Consider the following 15,768-nt stretch of genomic DNA (forward strand, 5'->3'; position numbering starts at 1 on the left):
ACTCATGGAGCGGCCACCTCTGTATCCTAAATGAGCCCACGGGTGATGTGTCCCGTTCATCAACACTTCCTAACCTGGTGCCGTGCCTGTCACTGAGGGACACCAGCAGATAAGATATGATCTCTGCCATCAATGAATTCGCAGACTCCTGGAAGCACTGAGTGCAAACAACAGTGAAAATGTAACACAGTGAGTGGTACTGCAGAAGGGTCCAAATGCTTTGGTTATAGAAAGAAGGAGAACCTGCTCTTGCGACAGCGGCAGGAAAAGAAGCTGAGGAGACTGGGGTGTCATTGCACACAATTCAACAGTCTGGACAGTCTCAGAGGAGGTGAGCAGACACTGGAAGCCTCGAGAGGGGCGTACAGTTTAGAAAGACCACCCTTCTGGATGTGTGGAGGGGAGAAGGGCCAGGAGGAGGAAAACCAGTTAGGAGATGACTACAGCGTCCAGGTGAGAGAGGAGGGTTACACTAAGGCAGAAGCACTGAAGATGGAATAGAAACAATGGATCAAGGAAAAAAAAAATCAGAGGTGATATAAACGGGGCTTTTTTTCTTCTGTGTGGTTCACTTCAGCTTCAGGTTCATTTGCCATTAAAATAGCTTTGGATCTGACTCCAATCATGCCTGAAGAATCACAGAGACCTGGTGTTTAGGGTAGGTAATTTCAAGCTTTCAGGAAACACAGGTCAGGTCAGAGGACCAGAGTTCCATCAAATCATGCGACAGGCTCTTGAACAAGTCACTTTCGTTCTCTGAGCGTCAGCTGCATCATCTGCGAAGCGAGGATCAAGGCTTCTGCCTCTGAGCTTGTTACGGCGTCAGCTCATCTCTTTGTATCTCTCCTAACAACAATATCATCAGCCTGCACAATTTCCTGAGCACTCACGACGTGCCAGGCACTATTCTAGCATTAGTTAAATGCACTAACTCATTTAACCCTCACAGCAACCTCAGGAGACAGGTACTATTATCATCCTCGTTCTGCGGATAAAGAAACTGTGGCAGAAAGAGATGCAGTAACTGGCCAACTCCTCACAGAGGCAGAACTAGGATGTGGACCCAGTATACCACCGGCCATAACTGCCTAAGCACCCGCCTACCCTTCTCTACCGGAAGTCCAGGCTCTCCCTCTGGAGCCCTCCCTCCTCCCCTGCACTAAGAATCCTACTCCTTGGGTGCTGCTTCCTGGCACTTAGGTGGACAAGGAAAAAAGCTCAGCTCTCTGCTGTCATTGCTAGAGGCCGCCACAAGGTGTCGCTATTGAAAGTCAATCCTACAAGGTTGGGTCCGCTGGTGGCATTACTGGCTCTGAGACTTCACTTCTGTAGTTCTCAGCCACGCACTTAGCTATCATTCATCAAATCACTCTGGGGGTGGGGGCCTCTGAATCCAACAGGGCTTCCAGACTCCCCTTTCCTTTCTGGCTGGTCTCTTTTTGGATCCCTTGGGGTTCTTCCCTACCAGAATGCCGTGGGCAGGGCCGTGTCATTTGACCTCACCAGCTCCCCCTAACTTCAAGTTTCAGGGAGCCACTGAACTTAAGGTCTAAATACCCTACACACAGGAGCCCCACCACCCCCCGCCTACCCCGGGGCAGCTTGTACAATTTGGTCTACCCCCTCTGCGATTTACTACTAGAGGGAAAAGAAGCATTTTCTAAACACGCACACACACACTCAAAAACAAAGCAAAACAAACAACATGCCCTGTTGTACCCTTTTCCTGGGGTAATGGGCATCAGCTCCCCTTACCTACTCATAGCTAACGGGTTCCGGGGACTGCTGTCTGAACAAAAGCCTACTCCATAGCACATGTTCTGTTCACTGGCAGGCAGAAGTGCTAGAAGATTCTTTCTCTGTGTCTAAAGAGGGGATTGCATACCTTATGGCCATTAGGAACCCTCTCCTCCACCAAGTAAAAGCTTCCCACAACAGACATTAGGACAAGCCAAGGGGCCACCAAGACCTCATGGAGTGTGTTGAAAGTTTCTTTGTGGACTGATTTCAGAAGGCTGATGAATGTAGTTTTCTGTCCTGGGCAGAGAGAATCTGAAGCTAAAACTTATTATAAACACAAACCTCTTCAGAAAACAGAGAGTCCCAACACCAGTCCTCGGTAAGAGCAGGGGAATGCCACAGAAAATCAGGTTTTATCCTGAAGTATAACTATGATAAGTGCAGCCAGATCTAGCAAATAAAAATACAAAATATCCAGTTAAATTTGAATTTCAGATAAACAACCAATAATTTTTAGGATAAGCATGTCACCTGCAATACATGGGACTTACTTTCTCTAAAAAATTATTGGCTGTTTATTTGAAATTCAAATTGAACTGAGCATCTTATAGTTTATCCATCAACCCTAGTTTTCAAGTATAACCATGATCAGAAGTAAATCCAAGTCCTAAGAAAGCAAAGATCAAAGGTACTTAACAGGTCAACAGCTAAAATTCATTGGCTACTAGACACTGACCAAACATTTTAAAATTTTAGAACAGTGGTCCTTTAAGCCTGGCTACACATTGGAATTAGCTGAGAATTTTTTTTTTTTGCGGTATGTGGGCCTCTCACTGTTGTGGCCTCTCCCGTTGTGGAGCACAAGCTCCGGACGCGCAGGCTCTGCGGCCATGGCTCACGGACCCAGCCTCTCCGCAGTATGTGGGATCTTCCCGGACCGGGGCATGAACCCGTGTCCCCTGCATCGGCAGGTGAATTCCCAACCACTGCGCCACCAGGGAAGCCCAGCTGAGAATTTTTTAAAATATAGATATATAGATGCCCATGACTGTCCCTGAGGATTCATATTAAACTGAACTCATATTAATTCACATTAAAACATTCATGTATTAAGAATTAATCATATTCCTATGAAATAGGCAATGCTGATGTGCAAAGGGAGTCGAGGACCATTGTCTTAAAGTGTTGTCTGTACCTGCCTACTAAGTTGAAGACTTTTCTGAAGTGGTAAAGGAAATAAGACGGATACACTTTATTTGCAATTATAAGCTTCCTTAAACTTATAACGCACAGTGAGTTCAGACTGACATTAGCCCTGACTGTACTGAGGAAAAATTGGCAAAGAGATAGATCAGCTTACTAGTAGTTCCTGTTGTTGTAACATAACATTTCTAATCATATTCTTTGTCCTTAGTAATTCCACTTTAGAGTATAAATCCTAGGAAAATATCCAGCAGTCCAGACAAATAAGTATATGCAAAGATGCTAATCATACTATAATAATGAGGAAAAATTGTGCTTCCTGTAAAAATCATTTCCCTTTAGCCTGAGAACTTCATGATTTCTTGTAATAAAAGTCTACTACAGCCAAGTTCTCTCAGCTTTTTTATGTGGGAAAATGTCTTTAACTGTTTTTTCATTTTGTTTCTTTTTTTTTTTTTTTTTTTTTTTTTTTGCGGTACGTAGGCCTCTCACTGCTGTGGCCTCTCCCGTTGCGGAGCACAGGCTCTGGACGCGCAGGCTCAGTGGCCATGGCTCACGGGCCTAGCCGCTCCATGGTATGTGGGATCTTCCTGCACCGGGGCACGAACCCGTGTCCCCTGCATCAGCAGGCGGACTCTCAACCACTGCACCACCAGGGAAGCCCTGTTTTCTCATTTTTGAAGTATGCGTTTTGAATGATTTTTTTCTTTCAGCATTTTAAAAAGCCATTCCAATGTCTTCTGGATTCTACTTTTTTTTTATTAGATGTCAGCCATCATTCTTATTATTGGATTCTTAAATGTATGTGTTCTTTTTCTCTGACTGTGCTTAAGATATTCTCTTTAATTTTGGTTTTCAGCAGTTTGACTATGATGAGCCTTGGTGTGGTTTTCCTTATACTTATTTTTTTTAATTAATTAATTAATTTTATTTTTGGCTGCGTTGGGTCTTCGTTGCTGCGCGCGGGCTTTCTCTAGTTGCGGCTGAGCGGGGGTTACTCTTCGTTGCCATGCACGGGCTTCTCCTTACGGTGGCTTCTCTTGTTGTGGAGCATGGGCTCTAGGCACGTGGGCTCAGTAGTTGTGGCGTGAGGGCTCAGTAGCTGTGGCTCGTGGGTTCTAGAGCGCAGACTCAGTAGTTGTGGTGCACAGGCTGAGTTGCTCCGTGGCACATGGGATCTTCCTGGACCTGTGTCCCCTGCATTGGCAGGCAGATTCTTAACCACTGAGCCACCGGGGAAGTCCCTCCTTATATTTATTCTACTTGGGTGTTCATGGGCTTCTAAAATCTGCAAATTAATATATTAGTATTTCTCATTAATTTTTAAAAATTCTCAAGCACAATCCCTTCAGATATTCACTCTGCCCCGTTTTCTCTCTTCTCTCTTTGAAGGACTCCAAATATGTATATACTGTAGTGTTTTATGTTGTCCTATTGTTCTCTGAAACTCTGCTGTAACTTAAAATTTAATTCAATTTACTTTTTCTCTTCTTATGCATTAGTTTGGATAAATTTTATTAACCTGTCTTCAAGTTTCTGATCTTTTCTTCTGCTGTATCTAGTCTGATGGCAAGACCTTCAATTAAAATTTTCATTTCAGTTCTAGAATTTCCATTTCATTCTTTTATAGGGCTTCAGATTCTCTGTGGAAACTTCCCATTTTTTCATTCATTTTGCCCATCTTTTCCAGTAAATACTTCAACACAGTTATAATACTTAAAGATTTTGTCTGCTGATTCCAACATCTGGGTCATTCCTGGTTCTGTTGCAATTGGCTATTTTTTCCTCTTGATTATGGGTCACATCTTCCTGCTTTTTCACATGTCTTCTACCTTCGACTGTGCTCACTGGTAAAGAATTGGTGGGTATGTGTGCCTTGAGGGGTTTTCCCCCTATCTTCCTTCCTGTTCCTGCTTTTGTTTTGTACTCAGTGAAGACTTAGAAGGAAACAATAGGTGAGGGCTCCAAAAGAAATCTCTGTCCACCCTCATTTCCTGTCCCTCACCTTTACCAGGCCACGGTCATGCAGTTAGTGAAGCCCTACAGATAAGAACTGGCAGATAGATGCCATTTAGCATCTAAGTTTGGGGGTGGGATTTTAATACATCATGCCAGCTCATGGAAATTTTAGCTTGTTCAGCTAGTTTCTCAATGCACATTCAAAAATCCCCTGTCTACGGTAGGTCTGCTCTTCTATCCGTCATACTGCTTTGATGAAAGCAGCCTCATGTCTCACTCTCCCAGCAAGGGCTCTTTCCACTCTGGAATTTAGTTCATTTTAAATTCTGGTGGATTTTTAACAACTAAGACTTTGCAGTTCATCCAGATTACTTGCATTGTCACAAAGAGAGTAATGATCTCTTGCAAATTTCTATATCCTGGAAATGGAAGCCCAAACGTTTTTCAGAAAGACTTATAAACTGAAAATACAGAGAGAAAGGGTGAGAAGGAAGCCTCTGACATCTGTAGACTATAAGATTATCCATTTCCTCTCCATATTTAATTGCTAAATTGACTCAGGGGAAACACCCCCAGGTCACTTGGCGAGGTTTGTATCCCAGCTGAGCAAGTCCAGGAAGTCTAATGTATCAAATGCCCATTGCCACAAAAACATCTGTCTTTAAAAGGCCACCTGTTTTAAAATGGGATGTGGGGGAAATGGAGTAGAAACTAATTTGCCCTTATTTCACCAAATAGGATTTCTGATATCATTTAAAATGCCCTTTATCCTCATTTCAATATATGTCCACTTCTTAATCCTGCTGAATTGGAACCAAATCCAGAAGCCCACTTCTCTAACAAAACTCATGAGTATGAAGAGATAGTTTCCTTAATGCACACCAAAAAACTTGGGTACAGCTAGAGTTTATGCTATTTCACATGAAGAAAACTAGAAGAGAAAAAGGAGGCTGATATGAGAGGCCCTTTTTAGCAACAACTTTTCTGATGCAGGAGAGAGAAGACAAAATCTGAAACACAAACCTTCTTCCTCCAGAACAGTCAGTCAACTGCTCTAGGTCTTATTATGTAGAAGGATACAATTGGTAGATTCAGTAAGAAATTACCTAAAAATCCACACTCAATTGGTTTTAAATAGTCCAAAACTTTATGGTCACAAAACCCTTTTTAACATCTGATGAAGAGACACAATGGAGGGGGCTACAGCTGCTCAGGTTTTGAAATGCCTTAGTGCCCTCCCAGGAAGAGACACAAGTAGGACAGCAAAAGAAAAAGAAGTTGTAGAATAGGTGAAGCAGTGCTTAGAAGGAAGAAGGTCTAAAAGCAATCATCTACGCTTCCATAGTAAGAAAGTAGAAAGGAATGAGCAGCTTAAGCCCAAAATAAATAAAGTAGAAAACGAAGGCAAGAATAAGAATAATGAAATAGAAAATCCACAATCAGTAGCATAAACCAATTAAACCAAAAGCTGTCTTTAAAAAATGTGATAGGGTTTCCCTGGTGGCGCAGTGGTTGAGAGTCCGCCTGCCTATGCAGGGGACATGGGTTTCTGCCCCGGTCCGGGAGGATCCCACTTGCCGCAGAGCGGCTGGGCCCGTAAGCCATGGCCGCTGAGCCTGCACATCCGGAGCCTGCGCTCTGCAGTGGGAGAGACCACAACAGTGAGAGGCCCGCGTACCGCAAAAAAAAAAAAAAAAAGTGATAAAATTGATAAACCTCTAGACTTACCAAGGAAAAACCCAAAATCAGAAGTTAAAGAGGAGTCAAAACTACAGGTCCTACAAACATTAGCATGATAAAAATGAATAATATAAACAAATTTATGCCCCCCAAATTCATCAACATAATGAAATTACCTATTCCTTCAAAGGGGCAAATTATAAAAACTGACTTAAGAGAGATCATCTAAATGATACTTTGTCTACAAAAAAATTGAATTCTTTTGAAAAAGGAAAAGAAAAAAATAGCCCAGATAGCTTCCCTGGTGAAATCTATCAAACATTTAAGGAAATAACACCAATCTTACACTATCACTTTCATAAAAGAGGTGAAGGGAGTACTTCCCACATCCATTTTATGATGCCAACATTATCCTGATAAGAAAAAAAGTTATTATAAGAAAAGTAAACTCCAGGCTAATATCTCACATGACCATAAATCCTTAACAAAACATTAGCAAATTGAATCCAGCAAAATATAACAAGGATACTACATGTGACTTAGTGGGGTTTATCTCAGGAATCCAGAGTTGGCTTAACATTTGAAAAAAAAAAAATCAGTGTAATTAACAGAATAAAACAGAATAACAGAATAAAGGAGAAAAACAGAATGAAAGAGAAAAATTAACAGAATAAAAGAGAAATTAACAGAATAAAAGACAAAAATCATGATTACCAACAGAGACATGAACAAAACTTAACAAAATTAAACAACTGCTTATGATTTAAAAAATCACTCTCAGCAAAATATTGGAATAGAAGGAAACTTTCTCAATCTATTAAAAAAAAACAAAACCCTATAGCTCCTGCATGTCAACAGAAAAATAAGCTGAGGGAGGAGAAAGAGTTGCCTAAAAAAGAATAGAACATTCCCCAAAAAAGTATTTCTATTCCCACAGAAGACAAAAAAATTCATGATCACAGGCTTCCCTGGTGGCGCAGTGGTTGAGAGTCCACCTGCCGATTCAGGGGACGCGGGTTCATGCCCCAGTCCAGGAAGATCCCACATGCCGTGGAGCGGCTGGGCCCGTGAGCCATGGCCACTGAGCCTGCGCGTCCGGAGCCTGTGCTCCACAACGGGAGAGGCCACAGCAGTGAGAGGCCCGCGTACCACAAACAAAAAAAAATAAATAAAAATTTAAAAATTTATGATCACAAGCCACTTATGACACTAAACGCTCAAGTGAAGAGACAAAATCTGTAGATAAAGATCCTTGTAAGGATCATGAGAAGCACATCTTAGAAGCAAGGAACGACAAAGAATCAAGTAGCAATACATTACATAATACATATTCTTAACCCACCAGACACAGATTGAAAATGTGCAGATTAATGGGCAAATTGGCAGGAATGCTATCCAGCCTAAACCCCAGCTAAGCCACTCCTCTTGACCTTCCTCCGACTTAACTAGAGAAACTGATAAAGCTGCTATTGAACCAGACTATAAAGAAGGCGATGGCGAAAGTAACACATCTGTAAGAGAAGAGGACACTTGTCTAAGGAACCGAACAATAAAGTGATGGAGGAAGCAAAAGAGCCTGGACAAGGTGGCAGTCGGCCAGGAGCCAGAGTCAAAGCCGCCCCAGCATCAGTCCAAGTGGAAGTCATAGCCCTTCTGGAAGCCCAGCCCGAAGCCACAGTAGCATCACAAACCATACAATAATTAGGAATGAATTTAACAGAATGGGTGCACAAGACCTTGTATACCAAAAAACTGCAAAACATTGCTAAGAGAAAGTAAAGAAGATAAATAAATAGAGGGCTATGCCACATGCATGGGTTGGAAGACTCAGTATTGTTAAGATGTCGGTTCGCTCAAAATTCACCTACAGATTCAACATAATCCCATTCAAATCCCAGCAGGGTTTTTTTGGTAGAAATTGACAAGCTTATTTTAAAAGTTATAAGAAAATGCAAAGAATCTAGAATAGCCAGAAAACTATTTAAGGGAAGAACAAAGTAGGAGGACTTACACTACCTGATTTTCAAGTCTTCCTAGATTTTCAAGTCTTCCTATAAAGCTACGGTAATCAAGACGATGCGGTAGACCAGTGACTTCCATGAACGCGAGCTCAGTGCTGTACTTCATTGGCTGTAAAACGAGTTCCTCGGTCACAAGTAATGCAAGGTGGAATAACATCTTGGTGAATAAGGTATTTTGTCAGTGCATGGATACCAGTTTGGGAAAAAAATATTGCAGGCAGGAAAAGCAAATCTATATCAAAAGTAGGTGTCTGGGGCTTCCCTGGTGGTGCAGTGGTTGGGAGTCCACCTGCCGATGTGGGGGACGCCGGTTTGTGCCCCGGTCCGGGAAGATCCCACATGCCGCGGAGCGGCTGGGCCCGTGAGCCATGGCCGCTGGGCCTGCGCATTGGGAGCCTGTGCTCTGCAACGGGAGAGGCCACAACAGTGAGGGGCCCGCGTACCGTAAAAAAACAAAGAAAAAAAAAAAAGTAGGTGTCTGTGTCAGTGAGATTAAAATACCACCCCTTACATGGAGGAGGTTGCTCACTGATTGTCCCGAAGAATGGTGCTATGTTGGGGGCTCAGTGTTGGTCTTTGCTGTTGGCGGGTTGGCCTCTCAGCAGTGACTGTAGACAGAGACTCTAGGAGGTGGACAGTCCATGTTGTGGAGCCTGTGCACAGTCTCCATCACTGCTGCCTTGGCCACTTTGATCATGAGGCCTTTGTAAGGACAGAGGCTGCTGGGGAAACAGACTAACTAACATCCAGAGAACAGATGATTTTATCCACCTGATTATCAAAATATTTCTCTTGCATAATTACTCTTAGGTGACTACGGGGACACAGACCTTCACATTCTGTGGTCGTTCAAAGATATCGATTCACACACCTTTTCCCCAGAACCTCCCCACTGTGATCATTTAACTGTGTCCTTTCCAAGTCCCTGACCAGCCAGCCAAACCATTAGCCACTGCCCATGAATCAAAGTAGATCCATACCTCTGGTCACCTCTAATTTCAGGCAAATGAGTAGCCAGTTGCACTGGGTGAAGTTCTACCCAGTGGGAGTATTGTCCTCCACTGCTGCCCTGTAGGACCACATCAGAATGGCTTCTTATTCAGATCTCAGTACAAATAAACCAACTGCAAAAAGACATCCATGACAGATTGTAAATGGAATGTGCATTGATACTAGATTTTATTAAGACAATATTATTAATTCACTAGATGTGATAATGAAGTGGTAGCATGTCCTGTTTTGAAAGAATCCTTTATCTGTTGGAAATATATTCTGAAGTATTTGAAGGTAAAAAGATAAGACGTATGGGAGATTTTACTTAAGATTTTTCATGGGAAAAAAGTAGAAGGAGAGCTCAATGGAAGAAGGATAATTGTCGAAGCCAGGTGATGAGTACGTACATGGGGGTTCATTAAACTGTTTTCTCTGCTTTTATATGTGTTTAAAATGTCACATAATAAAAAGCCTAAAAAATATTCTAATGAAAAGTATAGACAACCTCCCTTTATAAATGTACCTAAGAATGTAATCTGAATGTCACCTAGCCTCACCAGCCTGTGCCCTCAAAATAAGGTTAAATTTCCACTTGGACCCAATTTATGAGGACTGAAGCCCACTCACCCATCCCTGTGCACCAGGAGCATATTCTCACCCTCTCCAGAACAACTCCACGATTCCAAGGAGTCCTCAAAAGGGTTCCACATATTAGGCCACAAACTAGGCTGAAGCTGAGAGCCATCCCTCAGGCTCTGCTATTCTAGCTCCCACTTGCCTCCATCTAGACAATGTCTCAGCATTCCTGAGAAGCTGCTTAAAGAGGCTTTAATCACTGCTGCTGTTGACAAAAAAGAATGGCATAGGAAGCCCTCCAAATTAAAGGAAACTAAAATACACGTTAAAGGACATTAAATGCAACATATACTCCTGAGTTGAGTCTTAGACTCGGGAAAAAATGGCTATTAAGTCATTATTGAGACAGCTGAAATTACCAAAATATGGACTGTGGATTGGATGATAGTATATTCATGCTAAATTTCCAGATTTTTATTGTTGCACGGTGGTTACGTAAGAGAAGGTCTCACACTTAGCAAATACACATTGAAGTATTTAGGGTGTAAAAACAAAGCAGATACTTTGAAAATTCTCCCCCTCAACCCAGCCTCTCAGCCACACAATTTCCCCCTGCCCCAACAGGCAATAAAGGTTTCCTCATTCTTGTATACATCCACCCAGAGGTATTTCATGCTTTTGCAAGCTAACACATGTTCTAACACCTCCTTTACACCAAAAATCGGAGCATTCTCTATACTCTGTTCTGTGCTTGGCTCTTTCTTAATATATCTTGGAGATCATTCCGTATCAGAACATGAACCATCCCGTCACTATTTTCTACATATATGTAGTATTCCGCTGGGAGATGTACCATAATTTATTTCGGCTCCATAAAATTGGTTTCCAACCTTTTGCTGTGCTTTATTAAGATCTGCAGAATAGCAGCCTTCAAGGGACCCAGGAAGACTTGGGAACACAAGCATATTACAAAAGTATGAAATTGATACGGTGATAACTGTGTCAGGGATTATATTTTAAATGGTTACTAATGAATGCAATGTTTTATGTTATTAACCAGGGAAATAGACCTCAGAATGAATGATTAGTGGGTACGAAAAAACAAGAACATGTGTGGGGAAGTCAATGTTAACAGCCCTCCGTCTTAGCCATTAAACCTGTCTGAAAGAGCATTTTAACACCATGGCATTTTTTTTTCAGAACTCTTAACAGACACTGAGCGCAATAAGTGATGATCAAGAATGTTAGTAGAGCCACTGCGGATGTTGTTGTTATTGTGTCATTAATGAAAGTACTGATAGAAAAAGAGTAGTACTTTGGGTTCATTAATAAAAGACCTGAAAAAATGTCATGAGTCACAACAACAAATAAAGTTGCCTTTCACTTCACTCTGCCAAATAAGGCTGTCCGGAAGGGGAGGAAGTTAACAATGAACTTAGAGAGCGGGGTGAAGTGTGTACATCCCTATCTATACATACACTGAGTTTGGGGTTGTAGGGACTTTCTGTTGTTGTTAATAAATATAATTCCTGTGCCCATTTTTATCTTCAATATTTTTCCTTAGGTTCTTAAATTACAGAAGATAGTGACTTAATTTGACACAGATTTAGACAATATCCCAGAAACCCAAGAGCACATATGTCACTCATCCTGACCTAAAAGCTTCTCTCTTTGCAGGAATCAGAGTCCAGCATCTCTCTTCTCTCACAGACTCACCACCTCCTTTTCTGTTACGGTGGCCTTTTATGAGTTCTCACTCTTCCAACTGGACAGTTAGCCCTTTGAGGGCAGGACTACCACATCATAATCATCTAGGCTGTGCAGACTCCACTACTCGAGCAGGTGGGGGGCAGCCCCCGCTCTCCAGACGCGGCCCAGCAGAGGCTCCATCCACAGTGTCCACTGGTTGGTGTCACAGTGACGGTCATGTAAGTCAGTGTATCTACGCTGGCAGCGGTAGCATCGATATCTCCACGGCAGCAGCGTTGGAATATGATTTAGGGCATTGTGTCTGAGTATGAAGGCACCAAGCCTAGTCTTCTAGCTTTATTGGTCAGAATAGGCTAGGTCATTCCAGAAAACAAACCCTGAACCTCTCAGCAGCTCACGCAATGAGTTTATTTCCCAGTCACATGCAGGTCCATGCAGGCTGTGCAGCTCGCGGGGCAGCGCTTGACCCAGCGGTGACTCAGGGCCCAGCTGCTTCTACAGTGTGGCTCCCCTGTCCCAGACTCCCTCTCACAGGAGAGATGAAAGCCAAGGATCTGGCGAGAACTTTTAGGGCCAGGCCTGGAAGTGCTGTACATTATTTCCCCCCATGTTCCACTGGCCTAACTGAAAGGTAGGCCTCCTTGCCTGAGTCCAGACAAGCTTCTCCTTTTATTTTTTTTGGCCACGCCACGCAGCTTGTGGGATCCTAGTTCCCCAACAGGGGACTGAATCCAGGGCCGTGGCAGTGAAAGTGCCGAGTCCTAACCACTGGACCATCAGGGAACTCCCCAAGCTTCTCCTTTTAAAGTCCTACCTTTGGGAGCTGGAATTACGGCCAGCAGGGCCGGTCATCTTGCCCAGGCTGTCCTCTGGCTCCGGGGTTGGGGTGGAGGTGGGCAAGCCTATGGGAGCCACGCCTGCATGGAAAGAGCAAGGCCGCTGGCCCCTCACCAGGCAGGTCCAGGCCTGGGCTTCGGGCGTCCAGAGGGAAAATGGTCATTCTGAAACCCCAGGCGCAAGCTGAAGACCTTCTTCTAAGTGTAAGGCATTTGGGCTCACTGTGGGGACAGGTACAGGGTCTTTGCTGCAGAGCAGAGGTGATCAGACCTGCCTTCACTCCCGTGTTGGCCAAATTGCTTGCTGACGCTGTGAAAACCCCATCCCTAGTTTTTCCACCAACATCTCCTCTGTTAACGCAGAGACCACACTATGAAAGAGACAGTTTCCTGTGCCACAGCCCAACAGGCCCAGCCCCCCACCCTCATGCTCCCATGGAGGACATGGTGACAGTGGGGAAGGTCTCTCCTCGGGGCAGCTGTAAAACAGCCCTGGGGCATAAGGCTTCCCCTGGAATGTGGCCTTCTTCTAGCCAAGAACAGTTCCCGGTAATGAGCACACTTCAGGCTGAATCCTCTTTCTCTGGAGAAAAATTTTCCAAATATAAAAGGATCGAGGTTCCTACTTTGAGAATCTCTTCCTAGAGGGTGACAGCCCAAATTCTCCCTAAAATAATAGCAGCAGAAAACAGAGCAGGGGAAGCGCGGAGGAAGCAGAGGCATGGATGCGGGGGACTCGACGACACCGCCAGGGAAATGGGCAAAGGCTCTCAGCATCAGGCATTCGTTCAACAGGCTGGGCCAGGGGTACTCGGGTGCCTGTCCACTGCTGGGTGTCAGGGTGCTGGCGCAGCAAGTGGCTAACACTGGACTCTACATCTGTCATTTACCAGTCATGAGCCTTGGACAATGTCAACTGTCGGAGCCTTAGTTTCTTCATTTGTCAACTCGAGATAAAATTCCTTGCCCAGACTGCTTCATAAGGTTCTCGTGATGAACTAAAAAGAAAAAGGCCACAAGAACACTTTATAAACCAGAAAGGGTTGTCTTAAAACAAAGCATTGTTATCATTGCAGTTGCTAAGACAAATCTTAGCTCTCCAGGCACCTACAATCTAGTTGCAGGAATAAATTAAGATACCTGGAACAGTAAAGTGGTAAATCATGGCAGTATGCACTGAGCATAAAATAATGTTAGCAAAATTATATGCAGTAAGTTTTCTGAAAGAGAGTCAGGTGTAGAATGAATCAGACAGAACAAATTTCATGAAAGTTGTGGTAAGAATTGAAATGAGTCCTGGAAAAAGAGAAAGTTGTAGAGAAATTGGAAGAAGTAAGGCATTAACTGTGTGTGTGTGTGTGTGTGTGTGTGTGTGTGTGTGTGTGTATGTGTGTGTGTTGTAGTAGTAGTAGTAGTAGTAGTAGTAGTAGTAGTAGTAGAAAAGCGCAGCCAGGACATGTAGCATTCTAGGCTATAGACATACTCAGGAAGTGAATGGTGGGAAAGGGGTCTAAAGCAGAGGCTGGCAAACTATAGCTCCACAAGCCAGTTTTTGTATAGTGTGCAAGCTAAGAATTGTTTTACAGTTTTAAAACGTTATACACTTATTAGAATGGCCAAAATCAAGAACACTGACAACACCAAACACTGGTGAGGATGTGGAGCAACAGGAACTCTCATTCACTGCTGCTGGGAACGTAGAATGATGAGACAGACACCTTGGAAGACAGTTTGGCAGTTCCTAACAAAACTAATTATACTTTTACCATATGATCCAGCAATTATGTTCCTACTGAAAGGAACTGAATACTTGTGTCCACACAAAAACCTGCCCACAGATGTTTATAGAAACGTTATTCATAATTGCTAAAACCTGGAAGCAACCAAGTTACCCCTGAGTACCTGGACAAATAAACTGTCTGGTATATCTGAAAACTGAATGTCACTCAGAGCCAAAAAGAAATGGACTATCAAGCTGCGAAAAGACAAAGACGTATCTTAAACATATATTACCAAGTGAAAGAAGCCAATCTGAAAAGGCTACGTACTATATGATTCTAACTATACGACATTCTGGAAGAAGCAATGCTACGGAGACAATAAAAATATTCATGGTTGCCAGGGTTGAGGGGAGGGAGCGAAGAGTAGGTAGAGCACAGGGGATTTTTAGGGCAGTGAAACTACTCTGTATAATACTATAATACACATCATTATACATTTGTCCAAGCCCATAGAATATACAAAGCCAAGACTGAACCCTCATGTAAACTATGAACTCTGGATGATAATGATGTGTCAGTGTGGGTCCACCAATCGTAGCAAATGTACCACTCTGGTCAGGGATGTTGATAATGTGGGGGCAGGAAGTATATGGGAAATCTCTGTACCCTTCTCTCAACTTTGCTGTGAGCCTAAAACTGCTCTAAAAAATAAGTTTATTTTTTTTAAATGTTATAAGGAAAAGAAAAAGACGAGTAGGAGTGACATAGATCATAGTCCCACAGACCCTAAGGTATTTACTATCTGTCCCTATACTGAGGTTTACTGACCCTTGGCCCAAAGGATGAACACTAGACTGAATGACAGTGGAAATACAATATAACCCAAATTTGTGTGACGCAGCTGAAGTAGTGCTGATAGAAACATTTATAGCACTAAATAAAATGTTTACATTTAGGAAAAGCCTCAAATCAATAGTTTAATGTCCCATAATAAGAAACTAAAAATAGAAGAGCAAACTAAACCAAACGCAAGCAGAAGGAAGAAAATAATAATAATAATAGCAGAAATAAATGAAATTGAAAACAAAAACATAGAAAATCAATGACACAAAATCTGGCTCTTTGAAAAGCTCAATAAAATCAACAAACTTCTAGCAATACTGACAAAGAAAAAAAGAGAGAAGACATATATTATCCATATCAGGAATGAAACAGACGATATCACTACAGACTCAGCAGACATCAAAAAATAATAAGGAAATACTACAAACAACTCTACACACATGAATTTGACAACTCAGATGAAATGGACCAATTCCTTGAAAAGCA

General features: G+C 42.8%; 1 pseudogene; it reads left to right on the forward strand.

The window, feature by feature from the left end:
* The first annotated feature begins 390 nt into the window (after positions 1-390).
* Positions 391-15,768, forward strand: part of LOC116741280 — a 30,603-nt pseudogene continuing 15,225 nt past the window's right edge.

The sequence above is a fragment of the Phocoena sinus genome, chromosome 16, assembly GCF_008692025.1.
Source record: "Phocoena sinus isolate mPhoSin1 chromosome 16, mPhoSin1.pri, whole genome shotgun sequence".
NCBI classification, from domain to species: Eukaryota; Metazoa; Chordata; class Mammalia; order Artiodactyla; family Phocoenidae; genus Phocoena; species Phocoena sinus.